This window comes from Spermophilus citellus (assembly GCF_964194105.1).
Source record: "Spermophilus citellus genome assembly, chromosome: 5".
In the NCBI taxonomy this organism is placed as follows: Eukaryota; Metazoa; Chordata; class Mammalia; order Rodentia; family Sciuridae; genus Spermophilus; species Spermophilus citellus.
The window spans coordinates 4,783,268-4,804,774 of NC_138186.1; the positions used below are offsets into that span (position 1 = coordinate 4,783,268).

At 47.7% G+C, this 21,507-nt stretch overlaps 1 protein-coding gene across 13 annotated transcripts in view; it reads right to left on the reverse strand.

Moving 5' to 3' along the window:
* Positions 1-4,782: 4,782 nt before the first annotated feature.
* Positions 4,783-21,507, reverse strand: part of LOC308649264 (uncharacterized protein) — a 305,971-nt gene continuing 289,246 nt past the window's right edge. For 10 of the 13 annotated variants that reach the window (XR_014022058.1, XR_014022059.1, XR_014022060.1 and 7 more), the window contains 2 exons: positions 18,696-18,877; positions 6,137-9,267 (listed from right to left, as the gene is read on the reverse strand). The gene's annotated coding sequence lies outside the window, so the exon portion shown is untranslated. Of the gene's footprint in view, positions 5,916-6,119; positions 9,268-18,695; positions 18,878-21,507 lie in introns of those variants that run through there. The other 3 variants (XR_014022062.1, XR_014022064.1, XM_081294907.1) reach the window with 2 other exon arrangements.

Consider the following 21,507-nt stretch of genomic DNA (forward strand, 5'->3'; position numbering starts at 1 on the left):
TGGGTTTGGGTGACAGTCTGTTTTATAATTGATTCAAGGTCATTATATTAGTGATTGACAATTAAAAACCAAGAAAAAAAATCGCATGCTGTGTTTGAGTCAAGTTCATAGATGGCATTGCTAGTAACATGTGAGACACCACTTGGGGACATGTCATGCAAGAGACAAAAGATTTCTTTTAATTCACAGGCCAGATAAGATCATTTGCATCCCAACAGTGCATCCCAGGAAGGACTCTGGAGGCTCGGGCAAGCCTTTCTTGGCATGCGCTGCTCGCTGTTGAGCCTTTGGATTCAACATGTATTTTGTGGGTTCAAATGAAGAGGGGGCTAGCTGGGCGGCCCTCAGCCAGAGGGGCCTTGGCCACCCTGGTTCTGGGGGCGGGAGCAGCGCTCAGTCACGGGCCTGGTCCTCTGAAAGCCCTGGCAGCCCCACGACTCTTCACACTCCTTTGTTCTTCCATGTAAAATGTTCCTCTTGCGGATCTTTCCAGATCTCTTGCTTCCGCAGGGTTTTCCTCTGCGGATTCCAGCCACTTCACGCATGTTGTTGTGGTCACCTTGGGTGCAAAGGTGGTTTTCCAACAGCTTGAGAAGTAGAAAGGTGAACACCAGGAATCTCATCTCGAAAACTGACAGGCAGAGAGCTCAGTGTGACTCCTTCACAATAGCTAGAACCCAATCCCTGTCCCCCAACGTCCCAGGCGGCTTCTTTTGGGGGTTCTAATGATATTAGTGTAAGCACCCCCAAATCCAGACAGAACACACACCGCCCAGGGCACATGGCCACATGGATGTCCAGCCCCCAGCTACTCTAATTGAAGCTATTTGAAAAATAAGATGAAGAGCTTCATCTGCAAATGAGCGGATTGCGTACATTGCAGCAGGACCTTGGGGAGCCCCACACAGTCCAGCTGCCTTTCTGAACTGCTCAGGATCCACGGACTTGTGCTGCTGAACAGAAAAGTTTGAATTTCAGTAATGAAAGCACAAAAAAAGGTGGAATTTCAGTAATGAACGCACACAAAAAATTCCAAAACCATTCTGTTCGAGTTTTAGGATTCGCAGATTGTTTGCCCTGCTCGAAATCCTGAGGGTTAAAAAACTTCTTTCAAGGGAAAAAAAAAACCCAAATAAACTCGAGGTTTTTCCTCCGGGGAGAAGAAGTTTATTGTAAACAGAGCCGAAGGGGAGAGAAGAAGGCGGGGGCCGAGCAGAGTGCCTGTAGAGCAGCTCTGGCACTAGCCAAGGCAGGAGGTCACCTCAGAGTGGTCTCCCTGATGGCCCCGGCTCTCTGCCAGCCAAGAGTTCCCTGGAGGGGACGTCCTCCATGCCAGACGAGCAAGCCGCAGGCCTGGGGAGAGAGCAGAGCTGGGGACACTCCCCCAGCATGGGCCTGGGCTCCACTTCCTACCAGCAGGCCGAGGAGCCCTGGGCCAGGAAAAGGCAGCCCTGAGCCCAGGCCCAGTGGACGGCAGGCTGAGGCTCTCCAAAGACGGGAAGCCTTCAGGTGGCTCTAAATTAAAAGGAATATTGTCAACCACGTCCCTGGGCCCTGAAACCCCCCTTCTCCAACCCGCTCCTCCTCTTCTTTTTAAATTTTACAAGCTCTGTGATTCAGCAGTGGAAAGTCCCTGAATATAAATTCAGCATTCTGTCCACCCCAGGAGCGCCTCCCGGCTGGCTGTCACCAGGAGTGCGGTATTCAAGGCTCTCCTGCGATTCCCAGGAGTCATTTCACGTGTGTGTGTGTGTGTGTGTGTGTGCACGTCTCGTCCTTGTCTTTCCCTCTGTAGAATTATCCTCCTTTATGTGAAGATACCTGGTGACCATGAGACACCCGGGGTCAGGAGAGAGGCGTCCCCTGAAGTTTCCAGCCCTCCTAGAACACAGGTCCTGCCTTTAGGAAACAGCACTAGTGTTCGTACAGCCGCGACTGCTGGGTGCGGATTTCCACCAGCCACCACAACGGTGACGCACGTCCAGTACCCAAACACCCAGGCCATCACTCCTGCCCGTCCAAAGACACAGATGCTGCTGCCCCGGTCAGAGGGTAAATGACACTGGTGACCACAGCTCGCTCTCACATGACAGGAGGAGCCTGGGCGGGGCCTTTCAGTGACAGCCCCTCACAGACCACACCCTGCTCCCTCTTCACATGCATGTCAACCACGGCCAGAGGGAAGGGATGAAGCACATGACGTGGTGGCTCCTCCGGCCTCTTCTGAGGTGTGACACCTGTGACCTCTGCTCACAGTTCATAGGCCAAGACCAGTGACTGAGACAGGGGGCAAGAAAGTACAACTGCACCAACTGTCCCCAAGGAAGTCCACTGACATATCCAGGAGCCCCTGGATGTGGCTGCAGGACTCACAAGGTTGGAAAGAGCAGGAACGAGGCAGATCTCACGAAGACTCATCGATTCCCAAGAGACACAGATACTGGGTCCCCTCTTCTCATCTCCTCACCTGCTGCAGGAGCCCACAGCTGCCTGCCAAAGAACTAAGGAGCCAGGACTAGAAAATGCACGCAGGAGGGGCCTGGCTCCCAGCTCCCAGGGCTCAGCACACAAGTGAAGCCAGACATTCCTTCTGCTGCTAAAGATAACAGAAGAGGGGAATGGACACCGTCACCGATGTCCTCGAGGGTGTCCCTGGTTCTGTACAGGAAAGTGAAGGGGGGCTCACTCTCTGGGAAGCGTGGTAAGACTTGCCTCATAAAGATGCATGGAAAGAATTTCGTTGCCACCCATTTAGAGGGGACCCAGAGGATATTTCATCACTTGCCTATCCCTTAATCCAAATTCAAATTTTCTCCCCATGAGACACTGAGGGACAGAGTCTCCATTTTAATGTGATCAAGTCTCTCTTTGTACATACAGAATAGCAAAAGAATGTCTGCACAAATCTTGCTTTCCCAAGGAACAGTCCAAAAAATTTGTTATCTTAGAGAGAAGCTGAAGGTCAAATGGGAAAGGAGACAGAAGAGGAACCTTATTTTCTCTAGCTCAGAAATACTTTCCTAGCATTCCTTCCCTGGTACATTAACCCTGCCCTGCACCCTGAACTTCTAAATGGGGAGGAGTGGAGGAAATTTATTAGCGGGGACTTGGGAGGCTTTTAGTAATGGTAGACTTCTGCTTACTGTTTACTAGATACATGGAGAGACTTAAATAAAAAATTCATGCCAACAGTATTTATACAAGAGACCAGCTGTTCTCATTTATTCCAACAGACATGGTTCCACAGGACTCCGAGCTCCATTATCCCAGCTCAGTGAACTACTCTGGCAATGACTGCACAGGTCTGAAGCACTTCAGGTCCCAGAGCGAGGGGCTCACTTAGACAGGAGCTACAGACAGCTGATGCTAAGACCCTGAATTCTACCTCAAAGCTATCAGACTGGACCAAGAAAGACACACATCCCCATAACACTGGGTCAGCCTACCTTCCGCCCAGTACATGCCCAAGACAAGGGGGCCCAGGCACCTGCATCTCCGTCCTCCAAGACGACCAGGGCAGGATGATGCCTGGTGTCATGGTAAAGCTCCACTGAACTCAAGCCCTTCGCCCTCAGCTGCCATTGTGTACAGCCATTTCCAGGGAAAGGTTTGGGGACACTCTGACTTTTTAAGTTTTAAATCAGCATTAGGAGTGAATATTTTTGGTGCCAAGGACTGGACCCAGAGATGCTTTACCACTGAGGCACATCTCCAGTACCCCCACTCCCCATTTTCTTAATATACATATATTTTATTTAGATACAGGGTCTCACTAAGTTGCTTAGGACCTCACTAAGTTGCTGAGGCTGGCTTTGAACTTGTGATCCTCCTGCCTCAGCCTCTGGAGCCACTGGGATTACAGGCAGGGACCACTGTGCCCAGCATGGAATGACTTTTGAGCCATAAGGGAGCAGTGCTTGAGAGAACTGGCTTCTATGTCTTTCCAGGGCCAGTGTAAGAGGCGCAACTGTATTGACCATGAGGCTGATGACGGTTTTCTCAGCACGGGCTTTGGGCCCAAAGTTAAAGCATCTCACTTAAACCTTAAAACAACCCTTTAAGATGAGCTAGTGATATCCTTCCAAAGATCTACAATAGGGAAAAGGAGAAAGAGAGTAAGCTGGAAGTGGCAGGCCCTCCGCCAGGGGGTCAAAGCCAACATGACCAGCAACAGGTGAAGGTGACCTGTCACATGGTGACCTTGGCCTATCACATGAACACAGGGACTTCACCTCTGTGCTGCTCCCCTCAAAAACTCATGATCCAGTTTGATCTTGAGATAGATAAATTCCAAGTGAGGGGGCTGGGGCTCAGTGGTAGAGCACTTGCCTGGCATGTGTGAGGCACTGGGTTCGATTCTCAGCACCACATATAAATAAATAAAATAAGGTCCTTCAACAACTAAAAAATATATATATAAAAAATTCCAAGTAAGGAGCATTGTACAAAATACTCTTCAAAACTGTCAAGGCACCAAAGCCAGGGATAGGATGAGGAAGCCCATGGATCAGGGATGTCTATGGAGATGCAACTAGTAAATGAGATGCGGTACCTGGGAAGAGATCCTGGAACCAAAGGGGCCATTAGGGACAAACTAGGGAAGTCAGAATTAACAGCTGAGTGTGGTAATAAGAGAGCATCAGAGCTGTGCTGCCCCTTGATTCTGACAAGCAGACCCAGCAAGGAAAATGGTGACAAAAGTGGAAATCAGGGGGGTGGCCGATGGCCTCACTCTTCCTATCTCTGCAACTTTTCTGTAAATCTTAAAACTATTCTAATATAAAAAGTTAAATTCAAAAAAAATCTCTGAGGTTGATGCTTTTACCTCCATGCTAGAAGAATTATAGGTTAAATAACTCCTCCAAATTACAACCCCAAAGCAAAAATACCTGGGCAGATAAAATCACTCCACATTGAAGCCACCAGCGGAATCAGTCTGCAAGAAAAGTCCTTGTGTGAGTATTTCATAAAAACCGTTTTATGCCAGATACATTAAGCTGAGAGAACTTATTTCACTTATCTCCCGAGTAATGAAACACTTTTATTTTAGCATACGTTTGAGTCCGGGGGCCATAACATGACTTCCGAAATATTTCATCTTTATTTCCACCGCAAACTAGATCGACTCTGTCAATGCCATGGGATGACCACATTTAAAGAGAATTCGCTTAAGGGTTTACCCAAGCCTCTGAGCTCCCCAGGAGCAGTCGCCTCAGCCATGGACACCCAGTGCAGAAGGCCCCAGCTTGGGACCATTCTCACTGGCCACACGCTCTGTTCTCACACACACCCTGGATATTTTGGAGCCGGTGAGCTCAGCCCACTCGCTGGGGGACAGGAAGAGTGGGTTAAAGTTAGCAGTCCTGCAGGAGGAAATGACGGCATTCACAGGAGGAAAGGCTAACCCACACTTGGAGTTTCTTCAGACAGGGAGACTCGAGATCAGCTATGGTGCTCCAGAAACCCAGAGCAAACCCGGTGCCCTCTGAAACCAGACGGCCACAGCGTTATCTCCCGAGCCAGCGTTTCCCACAGTGGAAGCCAGGCTCTCTGGGAAAACTCCAAGGTCCTCCCCAGAAGGCCTGAGCAGGCCAAGACATATCCTTTTTTTCCTTGGGACTTGCCAAAATCAGACAGTAGGATTCAACAAATATTTCTAAATACTGTACTTAATATATTGTTCCCTGTGAGAATGTAAAGTGGAAGGGATCCAGCAAGTAAGAAAACAGGCTGCTCTCTGGGAGTGATTAGATTAGCCAGCCTGAAACATGTTTTTCTCCATTCTTGTTCTACAAACAAGTCTTTTTTTTTTTTCCTTTAACTTGATTTCTTGAATTAATGATTTTACCATTCTGACCTTGTCTCAGGAAGAGCAAAGATTCTTTCTCTCCCGTTTTGTGCAGCAAACTGTGCAACTACATAATGGCCCCTTATCTGTTTTTTTTTTTTTTTAAAGAGAGAGTGAGAGAGGAGAGAGAGTGAGAGCGAGAGAGAGAGAGAGAATTTTTAATATTTATTTTTTAGTTCTCGGCAGACACAACATCTTTGTTGGTATGTGGTGCTGAGGTTCGAACCCGGGCCGCACGCATGCCAGGCGAGCGCGCTACCGCTTGAGCCACATCCCCAGCCCCCCCTTATCTGTTTTAACAGGAGGGAAGGACAGATAGAAAAGGGGGGAAGCCAATCTGACCAATTTTCCCACAAAATCACAGCAAACCAGCAGCAGGGGTTCAAATGGGCTGACTGCCAATTCCCTGGTCAGTGGAAAGAGAACCAAACCCAAAGTCAGACCTCTCCCCTTCCCCACCAGGGAAGAAACGCACCACGTTCAAGAAGCCACAATTACCCCTGTGCAGTGCGCACACACACACACACACACACACAGAGACACACAGACACAGAGAGAAAACAACGTTGCAACTGGCACTAACCCAACACAAACGTCTCCTTTCAAGAATTGTTACTATTTTTATAACCGAACTCATGAAAAAAAAATCTCTTCATTTTGTAGCCCTGGGTGCTGTGGCTGGAATTTTAAAACTTCTAATCTCATACCAGTGAGAGAGGCTGGAGTGCTGAGAGGTCACTTGGAGGGCTCACTTCCAAGATCAATCTGGGACAGAGGGGCTGGACAGAAGAAGGGCATCTGGGTGCAATTCTGGAGCTCAGAGACTCATTTAGAGTTATCAGGTGACCACGTCCTTGTCAGCCCGAGTCCTGCTGCCTCCCGAGTCCAAGCCTCTTATTAACACCCTCTGCAGACCCCACGTTCAGTTGGGTGGACACCGACCTCGCCACACTAAGCTCCCACCTTCAGATCCTGCCCGCTCTCTCTGGAGAGCACCTGCTGAACGTTCACCTGAGAGTGGGTTTCAAAGCTGAAAGCCCACAAGACAGGGAGGGGTCGGGGTTTTCAAAGGCCTCACGGATAAGCTCTTAAGTGTTCTTCAAAGTTTTCATTCAGAGTGTCAAGTCTTCCCCACGACTTCCATATTTTCTTCTGGCTTTCCAGACAAATGAAGCTGTCAACATGATAGAGAAGGTTCCACCGTGTGGGAACGCATAGAGCAGATAAGACACACATGTATGACTACGAAGCAAACTAGAGCTGGATGCTCCTTTTTACCTGCTGCTATCATGGTGTTTCCCTCCCTGGTGCTATTAACTTTGCTATCCAGTTACCTGGATGCTGAATTCATTCGGGAAGATGCTACATGAAGAGCACACAGCAGCCTGGTGTGGTGGTGCCCATGCCTGTAATCCCAGCGGCTCAGCTGAGGCAGGAGGATCCCGAGTTCAAAGCCAGCCTCAGCAAAAAGCAAGACACTAAGCAACTCAGTGAGACCCTGTCTCTAAATAAAATACAAAAAAGGGCTGGGATGTGGCTCAGTGGTTGAGTGCCCCTGAGGTCAATCCCTGGTACACCCCCCCAGCCACGCCCCCCAAAACACATAGCAGCACTGAACAGTACCTAGAACACAGTGGCACAAAAATATATGCTCAATCAATCAATCATCTTTGACATCTGATAAGCAGTTACCTCGAAAGAAAGAAAGAAAGAAAGGCAACAGAGGCAAGCTCTTAAGCTCCTTCTCTTCCTGGTATTCACAAATATTTCTAAATGCTTATGAATATACTCTTATGGCATTCTTCAATATTTAATATGCAGTTATACATATTAATATTAGGAAATTATTAAGAACAAACAGGCAAGATAAAGACAAACCACTCAGCAAGAACAACACTGGCTGTGTGTACATACATGAATGTGAGCCACACATCGTGTTGGGTTCTTTTAAAAACAAGATCACAGAAAATCTACCTCACTGTTTCATGCCTCAGCACACCAGGGTGTTTTATATTGTATATTACTTCTAAAATGTATCTGACTGCCCTAATGTTGTTCACACATTTAAACAAAGTATGTCAGAAATGGGGAACTTTGTGATATTCTTACAATTCAGATCTTTACATGTTTGACCACAGTCTTGGGAAACATCTGCCCTGAAGCTGAGTTGCTGTTACTCAGGGAAAGCACATTTTGTTGCTTTTGATTTTGCACACTGTGAAATAAGTCCCAGGTAGCATGTAAAATATTTCTCCCAAATAGTATGTTTTCTCTTAGACACATAGTAATATTGGATTCTGTAATCACTCTTCCACTTAGTTTAATAGTTAAAAAGTGAGTCTTTACATTTTTCCAAGAAGTAACCTACCTACCTATATTTAAGTAATAAACATAACATTTTGAAGCCTCAGCTCAAAGTTATGTACCCAAGAGCAGGTGCTAGTACTTTGAGGGACTAAGAATTTTATAAAAGGTACAAGGGGAGAGGTCTGAAATCCTAGCTAACAGTTTTCATCTTTTTTTTTAATTAAGATAACTCAAAACTTACATGGAAATTTCCTAAAGTTCCATTATATCCAACGGATTCTGTTTTTAAATAGATACACCTGTGCATGGTTCACCTTTCCTTGTTTTTCTGAGGAGCACCTTCACCTTATCACCTGAGTCTTGAAACTGTCTTAAACGTTCATACTCTCTCTTTACATCAGGGCTCACTTGAGTTTTGCTTTAAATTGGTGTGCAACTTGTGCTGCACATGCATATCCGTGAGCCCATACAGCTGTGCACACCAGCCTATACCTATGCATACGTGCATGCCTGTATACACATGTCCATGTGCACTTACATTTGACATGTATGCACAGCTTTTAGACCTCTCCTTTCTCCCCTGGGTCTTGGTAAAGCAGTTCATGTTGGCGTCTTTATGTTTACTATATTAAAGGAGTGATCCAAGAGACGTTCTCACGGCAAAGGACAACAGAAAGGAAAAAGACACTGGTTCTTCCAGATCTTCTCCAAGCCACTTAGCGGTGAGGGAGGAAAGGGAAGGTAGGGCTGCTGGGAGCACATGAGCTCCTGGCTCTGTCCCCAGGCACAGCGGGCTCTGAGGGGCCCTGCACCCGTGGGCACCGGGAACATAACTGCCGCCTGTGGGTGAGATGCGCAGGTCCGCCTGGGTCACGTGTGCTTGGGAGAAGTCGCTTGCACACCTGCTCCAACGGTGTGCCTGGGCTGCGGGTTTCCTGGGTGGTGTTGGAGTGCTGGGTGACTGCTCCACGCTCGCGGGGGGCCCAGGGAAGTGGGCTGTGCTCAGAGCGGTTTGCGGTGCCCCGCGCTTCCACTGGTGTCAAGAGCGCGAGTCTCCGAGGGCGCACGGCTGCCAGCAGGCTCTGCGCACCCTCCACCGGACGGAGAGGGGCCTTAAAATAAAACAAAACAAGAAGCTTTAGCAACCAGGAAACCAGCAAGCAAAGGAAGCAGCTGTCTCTTTTGCTTTGAAATAACCCGTGAGAGAGAGGGAGGGAGGGAGACACACACACACACACACACACACACACACACACACACACACGGCGCCGCTGCACCCTGGGCCACTGATCTCACCACCTTCAGGCCTCCGTTTTCATAGAGGCTTTTCATTTTTCTTGACTAAGCAAATTTGCTCCTTGTCCAAATTATAATGATGATCATAAAATCATTCTGACCTGGGGTGGGAGGACGGACAGGGGGCTGCTTCAGCATAGGCCACCGCTCTCTGTAAAGTCTAGGAGGGCTCTGGCCTGTTTTAGCACAGCCCCGGTGTGGCTTTGCACCTTCTGACATCAGCAAGGGCAGATCCCCTCTGTCAGGTCTTTGGGACACCCCCAGGAAGCCCCTAGGAAACCCCATCAGCCATGTAGGCTCCAGGCTAGTGATCTGCACAGCCCCCTCTGGCCTCCAGGCCCCACACCGGGCCCTACTATCACTCTTTCTTGCTCCTCTACTGTGAGTTTTTGGGGCAGTAACCACAATTTTAGAATTTAAAAAAAAAGGAAAAACTAATGAAGGGACTATCAAGCAGAAAATATTTATCTTCCAGAAAAGTGAACTTGCAAAGTACACAACTGGCAGAAACTTCACCAACTGGAGCGCCATGAGCACTGGTCTTGTGAACTCCTCCATGTACCTTCTCAGGAACTTTTTTGAGAAAATCCACCCAAACTGCAGTGACCATGTTCAACCCCAGGTGAAATCGCCACTTCTACCCAGTTACAGTTCTGCCGGCCTCAAGGGTCACCCTGGGTATTCCCTTAGATTTCGACATGGCCCACAGTACTTTGGTGATGTGGACAAAAGGTGTATAAAGCATAGCAGGTCTTCTTTCTCCGTCTCCGCTCTTTCCCCCGATATTCTCCCCCTCACTACTCGCGTCCTTGGGCTGGCCAGCAGGGCCAGATGGCACCGTGAATGGAAAGACACCTGAGCGAGTCCAGGAGCCAGGTCTGGGAGTGGACCCCAGTTTAGGCTCCCCAGGTAGGCCTGCACTTCTGTTCCTAAAACCTGAAAATGTAGGGGTCTAAAAACAACGTTTTCTCCTCCCAATTTTCCATTCTGGGACCTCATGTTGATATTTCGTCCTTCAAAATTTTCTTGCTTTTTTCCAAAAAGCATTTCATTGGAACACCAGAGTTTCCCAGTCACTGTCAGGATGGGAGACAACACTGCACTGCTATCTGCTACCATTCTGCAACAAGAGCACAAACTTCAGCGAAATATCCACATCTAAAGGAAACCTGTCTTTGCAGGAAGTAGAAAAATAGGCGGAAACCCCTGCATTTATTAACCATGTACATAATAACCAGGAAGCTCCTACCCGCACCTGGTGTGGCACCCACTGTGTGCTGGAAACTTCTGAGAGATGTTAAAGCTCATTAGAGAGAGAGAAGGTGCCAAATGAATGCAATAATAGAGAAAAAATGTTTGGAAATTTGAAGAGATCCGTGAGCACAGAGCTAATACACCCCCAATGCCACCATGGGAGCCTGACAAAAACTAACCCTAACTCCTGACTTTAAGAAAATGTGTTTGTGTGGTGCTCTCAATTCTGCCTCCTTTTAGGACTCTGAACATCTTCAGGTGACAGGGTCACTGTGGAGCTGGAAGAGTGGAGGGTGGGCAAGAGGGAAAAGAAACGCCAGGAGCTTAGGTCCAAAATTACACTTTCAGTCAAAAGAAAACCAGGAGTCTATTTAAATGGACTAAAGGATAAGATTTTTCTCAGTTCAGCTCGCGCCACCCTGAAGATGTCGGTTTCTGCTGGATAATTCCCTGAAAGCACCATAGAGTTTACATTGTGAGTCAAAACCAGAAATATGGAAGGTGCGCTTCGGAGTCCTCCCCATTGTCCCGAGCAATGGAAATGCTTGTCAAATTTTATAACACGGTCGATGGGACAATAAAGGGTTGGTATCGATTCACCTGTGACACACGGTGACTAACAATTATAACGCTGGATGTGTGTAGCGATCCACCTGGATGCCACGGGGACCATTATCAAACCTATATTAGAGTTATATAACTTTGCAAATAAACATTCTCCTTAAAATAACCGTTTCAGTGCATCCATGAGAGCCACACGTTTGAAAAACCAAAGCATCTTTGGGATCACGCGCTTGGCACCTGCAAGTAAACATGCTCGCAGCCGCTAAGCCGTCAAGGCCACAGCAGTGACAGCGGCTCCTCAGCTCCATCAGTCCAAGCTGGGCCAGATCCACGAACTAACAAACATTTCCAAAATGCAGATCCCAAAAGCCAGGGCACCTGCAGGAACCTCTGTCCCCATCACCTTTCTCTGTCCCCTTCAAGTCTGATGATTTGGCAGTTCTGGGAACTTTTCCGAGAGGAGTCAAGACTCACTCTGCCAGCCCCAGCTGTTCAGAGCTCAGCCCAATCTGTTCACGGAGCTGCTGCACTATAACAATAATGTGGCTACAGTTCACCTTCATTTGCTGCAAAGATCATTAACTATCCCTCAGAGAGACAGTATTAAAGAGAGAGCCCGAGGCATAACAAATGGAGACCCCTGGGTAGTCCAGTTCAACACAGGTAAGATGATGCCAGCCAGGCCACCTGACAGGGCCCACAGCCAGAGGAGAAGGGGAGAAGGCAAGGGCAGGAGGGAGGGAAGCCGGCCGAGGGAGAGAAAGCCAGGAGGTGCCTGGCACGCACACATGCCCGTGTGAGGAGAACAGAGAGCAAAAGGGAACCGTGAGACAGAGACAAGGGGACATTAACGTGAAGTCACAGTGGTGACATGACTCTGCGTGTCTGGCAGCTCGCATTCCACTACAGCGGTGCACGTAGACTGGTGGGGACGGGAGGGCGGGGGGGTGCAGCAGTCTCCCACAGGAACATGTGACACCTAGACACCTCACCTTCACACTGGAGCACCCACTGTGAATTCAGTGAGACCTGCGCTTAAGTCGTGCATCTGACCTGCCATTCATACAGATGCTGAATCACAGTGTGCTTTCCTCTCAACTCATGCACTTGATTATTAAAGGCTTAACGTGAGTCTCATTTGAATCTTGTTCCCCAGACACTTCCCCGGACCAGCACTGGGAAAGCACCCTGTGATCCGAGTCCCCTTCCCAGAAAGTTCTGCCTGTTATAGACACACCTGGGAGCTCTTGAGGCGATATCAGCAGCATCAAGGACTGAGTTGCAATCATCCCCTTAATCAAAACCAAATTCCAGTCAATAAGTGAGTAGAAAATTGGTAGCAAAACGGCAGTTCCACAGGCGGGTCCTTCTCCTTGAGATTCACCTCCTTTGGAAATGCATAGATAATGAACTGTAACAAAAACAGCAGCTCTCACTGTTTACTTCTCCTTAGTGAAATCCCTCCCCCCAGCAGTGGTCCCCAGCTGGGGGCCATGGGGTTCTCCAGGATGCTACTGTTGGTTGTCACAGCTGGAGATGGGCATCTAGGGGCAGAGGCCAAGGGTGCTGCCCCACATTCTACCAAGCACAGGACAGTACCCGTCCCCAGCAGGAATTATCCACCCCAAAAATATCAGCCGTGCGGAGGTTGAGAAATGCTCCAGAGACTTAGTCAGAAATCCGCCCCCCACATTTCAATGTCCTATATGGTTTTTATTGTCAAGCAGAAGAGGATTCGAATTGACATCTTGCTATCATTAAAATACCTTCTCTCCAGAGAGTAATAGCATTTGAATCAATGAAAAGGGGCCCAGGAGCAGAAGTTGAGCACTAACACAGAACCACAGTGGGAGTCCTCTGAATCCTTCTGTGGCGCCAAACTCTGCCCAGGCTCCAACCAGTGATTTAATTGCTCAAATGTCCAGAGTGTGATTTAATTCACCCAGAAGGATGCTTTCAAACATGTGGACCCAAAGACTCCAACATAAACTTTATGTTTATAAAGAAGAAAACCCCCTTCACCACATACACAAAAGCACACCCTCCCCACCCCACCCTGAAACCCGAGACTCTATGTAAAGTCAACTGACTGCAGGTAAAATGACTCTGTAAAAATTAAATTGGCTTGAAATAAAAGAGACTCACCTGAGGGGTGGAGGGGAGGGAGTTGGGACTTAACCCTTTCCTGAAGGAAGAGCCCATCCCTTTCTCCCCAGCACGCCTGGAGATGAATTAGCAGTTCTTTGATGTGCTCACTGTCCTCACCCAGGAGCTCGGGAGTCACCGACATTTACAGGGCTCTGAGGTAACTCAGTGTGAGCTCAGGTCGTGTCCTCATCTTGCCCAGGACGCCCCGCCTGCTGCCCTGTGGTTCCCACCTGGCTGGCCCTCCCCCGGCCCACCCTCCTGGCTTCCTCTGGGCTCCCTGTGTGGCCCCTGTGGGAAGGGCTGCCGTGCCAGCTCCCGGCTTTCCTAGAGTCCTCCTGGCAGTCCCACTTGCAGCTCCTGGGAAGGCAACCAGGAGCGCGTGCAGGCTGGGACAGGGTAGACCTGGGACCTCCAGCCCCAGGAGAGCGCGTGTCCTGCCCTGTCGGGAGGGGAGCAGCTTCCGAAGTCTACCCAGGCTGCAGACCGTCCTCCAGCTGTTGTCCCCAGGCAGATTTCCCCTGGACAGAACAGGCACAGGATGGCAAAGGGTTCATTCAGGGACTGTGGCCTGGGAGCACGGAGGATAGACTGGAGACTGGCGGGGTATGCCCTCAGAGGAGGAGAAAATACCCAAAGAGAGTGTGAACCCGCTGTTTTTCAGCTAAATGTTCCCTTTTATGTGGGTAGAAAACAGACGATGAATTGGGCAACTTCGTGTATGAAACTGTCCCTGGGTGATTTAAAAGGAAAACGAGGGCCCAGTGTTGCCACAACTCTGCCCACTTCCCAGATCTACCCCAAAGCTGCTGCTGTAACCGCCGCTGGCAGAATTTCTCACCAGCATGCTGGAGGTGACAGCAGGTGATTCATGTCTGCTGTGAGGAGGGAGAAATGTTAGGGGCAGAGGGATGGGATCATCTGTTTTATAACCAGGTCAATCATGAGAACTCCTACCAGCCAAGAGACTTCTACCCATTGGACCGTATTAAAAACCAAAGTCCTGCCCCATCAAACCCAGAGGGCAGGAGGAGGGGTCAGCAACGCTGCACACAGGGCACCAGGAGAGCGTGCAGGTCCTGGCAGAATACCCCCCAGAGAGTCGGGTTGGCCAGACTCTCATCCTGAACACAACACAACTCCTGAAGGTGCCTGTCCTGAAGGTGCCCTCCTTGGATCCAAGGGGTTAGGGAAGGCAGGGAGCCTGGAGAGACCAAACAGAACAAGGGGAGACAGCAGACTCCCCAAGCCACACCCGCAGCCCGCACCTGCTTTTGTACAGTACCAGGTCCCTCAGGCCCTTGGGACTCACGAAGCTACATTCATGCACTGTGCTGCGCTCCTTGGTTATTAGGTTGATTGAAAAATTATAAAGATTCGAATCACAGAATGAATCTCATAACAAAAGACAGGCTCCTTTCACACGCCAAGAACTATGCGCTTTCTCTATCCCTGGATTGAACGTGAAGTTGATCTTAGTATCTCCAAATCTTCCCCCATCTCCTCAAATCAGATCTCCATGAACGGTGGGCCTAACTGGGTCCTTAGTGATTTATTTATGGCTTCTTGCTGCGTTAGCTGCCCAGTTTACTAAGAAAAGTTAGGGTTCACAATTCAGTTGCTTAACTGTAATAACTAGCGTCAGGAAAATTTTCTTCATTTAAAAATTTTTTTTTTCCTAAATGAACATGGTAGGCGCTACGTTCCCATGCATCTTCTTGGAGAATGTAAATAAACTTCACTTGCTGGTATTTATCAAGAACAGTCCGTGTCATTTGTGGTATTAGTGACTTACCACAGGAAAATCACTTATCTTCCTCATGATCCTAGACAAAGTCTGCCGGATTTTCTTCCACTGCAGAAACAGTAAGTCAGACCATATAAAACACCCTTCACACTTATCTTAGCCATCTGCAAAGTTTCGTATAAGCACAAACCACTTAGCATCACGTCAGCAGCTTCATGTTGTCCCCAGGAATCCTACATTATTAAAACGTGAGCATTTTGCTGTCCCCGTAAAAACCCCAAATTAGCAAATTTCAGGTGCTCAACTGAGGAAGTCCCCACACTGTAGAGTCATGTTTAATCAAGGTCAAGTCTCAATAAAGCAGAGAGAAGGGGCTGGGGATGTGGCTCAAGCGGTAGCGCGCTCGCCTGGCATGTGCGGCCTGGGTTCGATCCTCAGCACCACATACCAACAAAGATGTTGTGTCCACTGAGAACTAAAAAATAAATATTAAAAAATTCTCTCTCTCTCTCTCTCTCTCTCTCTCTCTCTCTCTCTCTCTCTCTCTCCTCTCTCACTCTCTCTTTAAAAAAAAAAATAAAGCAGAGAGAAGCAGTGACGTAGGCTCTTGGGTAGTGACCAAAGAACCAGATTCTAATGCAGTCACAGAAAAACAGAAACCCCGAGAAGACCCTGGAGACGCACGGCAGAAAACCTGACCCTCCCTGAGGCAGGTGGCTTCGTTCTCCTTCTCCCTCTGCAGCATGCCAGGCTGCTAGGGAAGATGTCCCCCAGGCCAACCAGAAAGAGCCAGAGAGAGGGAGCAGGAAGCAGGGGGCAGGATCACCTCCCAATTTGACCCATAATCAGAGTGGCCCAGCGATGGGTAGAGGGATCTGGGCACAGAGGCATCTCTTTTGGAGTCCGTCAAGCTCCCAGTGTTCCGTTTTCCTGACTGTGAGATAATAATGGCGAGGATTCCAGCCCTTTTCCTACCCTGGCTCGCCACCTCCTGGGCCTTCCCTCCTTGCCCCCATCTTTCTGCCCTACTACGCATCCTTTGAAAGATTTAGCTCACATATCCGCTCATATTCACCGTAATTACTGCCTCCTCCTCTGTGTGTCTGTAGAACATTCCTTCTGCTAATAGAGCCCTCTTTACACTGTCTGGGGACTTACTGGGAACAGGAATTCCTGCCACCAAAGCCAAATGCCTTGAGGACAGATTCAGACTCTTATCCCCAAGGATGAGGGAGGGTCTGGAATAGAACAGGTGCCCAGTACACCTGCTGAACCAGTGAATGGGCACAGGAGCATCAAAACTACCCAAGGATGCCAAGAAGGCTAGACTGAAGAGTCTCATTTGCATATTTCCTACCTTCTACCATCCACTTAAAAGGACTGTAAAGACAGAATATTTTCAATTCTAAAGGAAAATAAAGCCCCAAACAGAAAAGGTAAGCAGCCTCCTGTAAATTATCATGAGGAGTGGACTTTTCAAGTCACAGCCCTGAAACTCCAGTCCTCTGTACGTAAAGTTCTGTTCATCTCTCCCAAGATTTGCTTCTCACCATGAGTGTGGTTCAGGCCGAAGACCAAGATGACATGGGCCCCCTGTGTACAGAGACACAAAATCTCCCACATTCTCAGCACTCACTGGGCCCAGCTGAAATTCTGGGTTCCTGGAAGGCTGCCCAAAGAGCTTCTCCTATTGGTTCCAAATGACTAAAATCCTCCCCCAGCCTCTCCCTCTGCCTTGAGTTATATATTTACAACCACTGTCCTAAAAAAATGTCCACTACTTATAATTAATAAAAAATATAAGCTGGGAAATAAATACACACACACAGAAATATTTCCTAAGTCAACTGAGGCCAAAGTCAAAGTTCTCAGGGAGCCACAACCATGAGCTCATCGGGCTGCAGAATGCTGAGGAGCCAGGCGGTCTGCACCCGACCACGCTCACCCTGGGACGCTGACAACTGACGAGTCCTCCCATACTGCAGCAAAGTAATGGCATCTACTGCACAGTCGTGTCACGCGGGATCAAGGGGAGAGCAGCTGGTGCTCTGTGAGGAACACAGAGGTGTGCGGGACCTAGGCATCCCATAATGTCCAGGGTTTTGCTGTGGAACCATCTTCATATGGCCTTGACTTTTCAGTTATTTTCAAAAAAACATTCCTAAAGATGAGAAAATGCTCCTCAGGGGCACATCTCTGCCATGATGTCACAGCTGTGTTGCGCACAGAAAGCAATGTAAGAACTGGATCCCAGAATACAGATGCTCATTGGCTGACGATGAGGTAACCTCCCAGTAAATCCACTGTAAAATAAAAGTATCCAAAGTGGAAAACATTCAGAATACCTCACCTACAGAACACCACAGCTCTGCCACACCCCAATCCATGAGCTGCCAGGCCGTCTCCTCAGGATGACCTGGAGCAGAGCTCGCTGCCACCGCGCAGCGTCACCAGGGTATCACACTGCATACTGCCAACCCAGGACCAGATCGAAATTCAGTATCTTGAGCTGTACTTTCTATTGAATGAACATCGCTTCTGCAACATCAGAAAACTAAAACATCACACTGAACCATCTCTAAGTCGGTTCCTGAATGTGTTCCTATAGGACATGAAATCATTGAAGGGTGAGAAATCACAACTGCCTTCACCAAACCCCACAGGTTTCACTGTGACCCGCATGCTGGCACACACACAAAACACTTTTTGAGCCACATGCATGATAATAATTAAGGAGCCTGCTATGTGCTGAGAGCCATAGCTGAGTGGAAATGACGCATGGCATTTTTGCCAGAAAGGAGTGGTTGCAGCAGCCATTGAGATGATGATGGTTATGTTAAGCTGTGTATTCAATTGTATATTAGACCCCTGCTGTCCACCTCAGCCTGCTACTTTGGAGTTCTCGGGATTCCTGGAGAGTTCCCATTAGTTAGGAAGTGCCAGAGGAGGGATTTTCCGGTGTGTGGTGTGTCCCGGGAGAAGGCTGCGTATCTGGCGTTAGTTCGAGTTGGGAAATAAACTTTGTTCCTGCTTGAGTGGCTCGTGATTTGTGCCCAGCCAGACTGCGGCAACTATGGATGCTTATTAGCATGTTTTGGGCCAGGTTACCTGATACTCTGTCCAGTCAGAACAGTTATTGTCACAAGCATCTTCACCATCACTAATGCCTTGGGTAAAAGGTAGATGAAGGAATATGTAAGGGAGAGCCCAGTACACAGATACTCCATGGTATCTTTAAACTCCTTTCCCCACCCCGTTTCCCCCTCCAGTGCTGGGGACTGAAGCCAGGGCCCTGGGCCTGCTAGGCAACCCCACTACCAGCGAGCCACATCCCCAGCCCAGCTTCCTCTCCCTTTTGAAAGAAAAAAATAATAATAATAATCAAAGAAAGCAGAATTATTTTTGGTTTTGGGGGGAAAGATAATTCAAACACGGTTGATGGAAAAGTTCTCTGTTTCATTTTTAAACCAAGAAAACCCGCTGCATTAGGAGGAGGAGGCCAAGGAAGAGCAGGTGTTGACCACAAAACTGTACCTAGGAGACAGACGGTGGAAGGCAGTGCCCGTGTCCGGTCAGCTCTGAAGAGACGGATGCTGCTCTCTTCCCTAGGCTGGGTCCTGGCGCTCAAAGGCAAGTAGAGGTGTAAGATGCTGTTCACTTTTCACTCTGGAGACAGCTGGTATGCGGCATCTGAGAACAGGGAATTTTATATCCTCCTAGAGTAAAATATTGAGCATACATAAGTCATCTAATAAAAATCAGATTTTATGTTCTCTCCCCTCTCCATAACTAAGCAACATAAAAAAATTAAAGGATGGACAAAATTTCAAAAGGATTTATATGGAGCCCTTTTACCCCAAATCTATTATTCAAATTATCTTTGCTTGTGGCCGAAAGGTTTTGATATTAGACTATTAGACGACAGGAAGAGAAGAATTCAGCACCTCACAAGGACACAAGGAAAGGTTACAATTATTTCAACTCTCAATAGCCCATGATCACATACTGCACCTCCAAATGAGCCCTACAGAGTGTCCACAGAGTAGCTCTCCATGCAAGTCCCTAGAGAAAACTCACACAGTATCACAGGTGAATAAAAAGTCAATAGTTTTTTTGCATTTTTTTACCCTTTAGGAGATGAAGGGTCAGAGAGGTCATGTGATCTGATGAAGCTGGTGCTGCCTATGAAGGAGGAACTGGAACCCTGAGTTTCCAACTTTCAGAACCTCAGGAGGAGAGCTGCAGACACCACCGGCAGAGAGCAGAGTGGGCCCCACCAGGGAGACCCAGAGGCGCTGCGTTTTGGGCTGTAGGTGCACGGAGCCATTGAATCTGCTTGTCAAAGGGAAGCAGTTACAGACGTCAAACTCAGAAGCACATCTGACACCCTCTTCCCTCTCCCTAGGCTTCCTGGCTGGGTGCTAATCTGACTTCCAGGTGCAGATACAGCATTCATCTGAGCTTTGCCAACGAGTCACTCCAACCTCCCCAAATTCTGAGGTGATATCACATTGATGCTGATTTTCACTGTACTCAGTCACTTCTCCTCAAAAAATTTCACTTTCCTATATCATGAAGATCCAAGGTCAGCTTTTATGCAGTCCACTCAATGCACAACAAGAAGAAAAATATGATTGGACTGACACTGACGATTTGAGTCTTAAAAAATGCATAGTACTCCTTATCCTCTTAGATACAGTGAACAAAAACCATATTCACATTCACGGGTAACCTGCTGCAGTCACGGACACACGTCTTTGTGGGTGGCTCTGCTTCTAGAGAGGTGCAGAGGTACTCTAGAGAATTGAACTGTTTCAGCCCAGAGAAAGTAATGAGGGTAAGGTGAGATACAATACGCACCGAAACCAGGCCTTGTCCCCCAACACAAAGCACTCGTTTAAAAGAGTCATCTCTACAGAGGTGGAAAGTAGAAACAGCTTTAAAATGTACTTGGATTACTAAACTGTTGGCACAGGCCTGTGATCCCAGCAACCCAGAAGTCTGAGGCTGGAGGAGCTCAAGTTCAAAGTCAGCCTGGGGAATTTTTTAGCAAGACCCTGTCTCAAAATAAAAAAATAAAGAGGGCTAGGGGTGTAGCTCACCTCCGGGTTCAATCCTCAGTCCCCAAAAAAAAGCTGGGGGAAGAGCCCTGGTTATGATACAGTGTAGCTTTACTGTTATTCCTGGACAAGTGCCAAATGTAAAAAATCTGATTTACTCCAATTTGGAGTAAAAGGACAACACAAAACACCGTCAGGAAATATGGATGCCTGGCTAAGAATCTAGGTCAGACAAACTGTAAAAAGGAAAGCTTGCATACGATGTTACATATAAACTAATATAACAATGACTGATTCTGGGTATTTATGTTACAAGGCATGCAACGTTATAAACAGCTTTTATTCAGTTGTTTCACACCAACACAAAGTTCACACCTTCAATGGCTCCACATGTGGTCCATGATGAGGAGTCCATGACAAGTCCACAAGTAAGTGTACTTTAAAACAAGAATAAGGACAGTCTGGCTTGCTGCTCGTCCTCTGAGGAACAGGCCTTCATATAATAAAGTTAGACTTCTACCTTCCAACAAAATGTTGTTGGACTTCATAAGCAGCTACACTTCTTCTGAAAAGCATCCACAAACCATCAAGAGATCCACGAACTTGCTAACTTTGAGAGACAGACGTTAGAAGGGTAATTAAAATTCTCCTGTCTTTAGAGAATACCTAAATACATTCTGCTTCCATTTTTGAAGTTTCCAAAAGAAGCAATTCCAAAATCAACATCTAGTCTTGAACTCATCTTACGTGTGTTTTTTTTTTTTTTTTAATTCTACAGAGTCTCCTTTCCGAATACCTAGTAAAAGATAGGATGCTGAGCCTTTTGCCTCATTTTCTTCCAGGGCTTTCCAGGACTCTGGCTTGACCAGTCTCCTCCGCTGGGTGGGGCAGACTGTGCACTTTGTGTGTGGACCATGTTAAGGGAAATAATTGGCCTGAATAACGTGTGATATTTTGGGGGCAATAAAAGATACAAATAGGATAATCCATAATAAAATAACTAAACTATTGACAGATGTATTGGACTTAAGGACACAGAATGGCAATGCTGAGAGAAGCCTTCATGACAAGCAAGGCCACATCTTATTCCATAAATAAGGATGTGAAGTCCATAGACACCCAGAAACTGACCCTAAACATAATCCTACTGAGCAGCAAAACCAAGACTAGACTTCCAAACTTGACTTCTGACAAGTTTTTTATTATGGCACTGGAATGAATTTTTATACCATGCCTACCATTTTTTACTCAGCCCTACTTGTTCCTCATTTATTTGGTTGGATGTT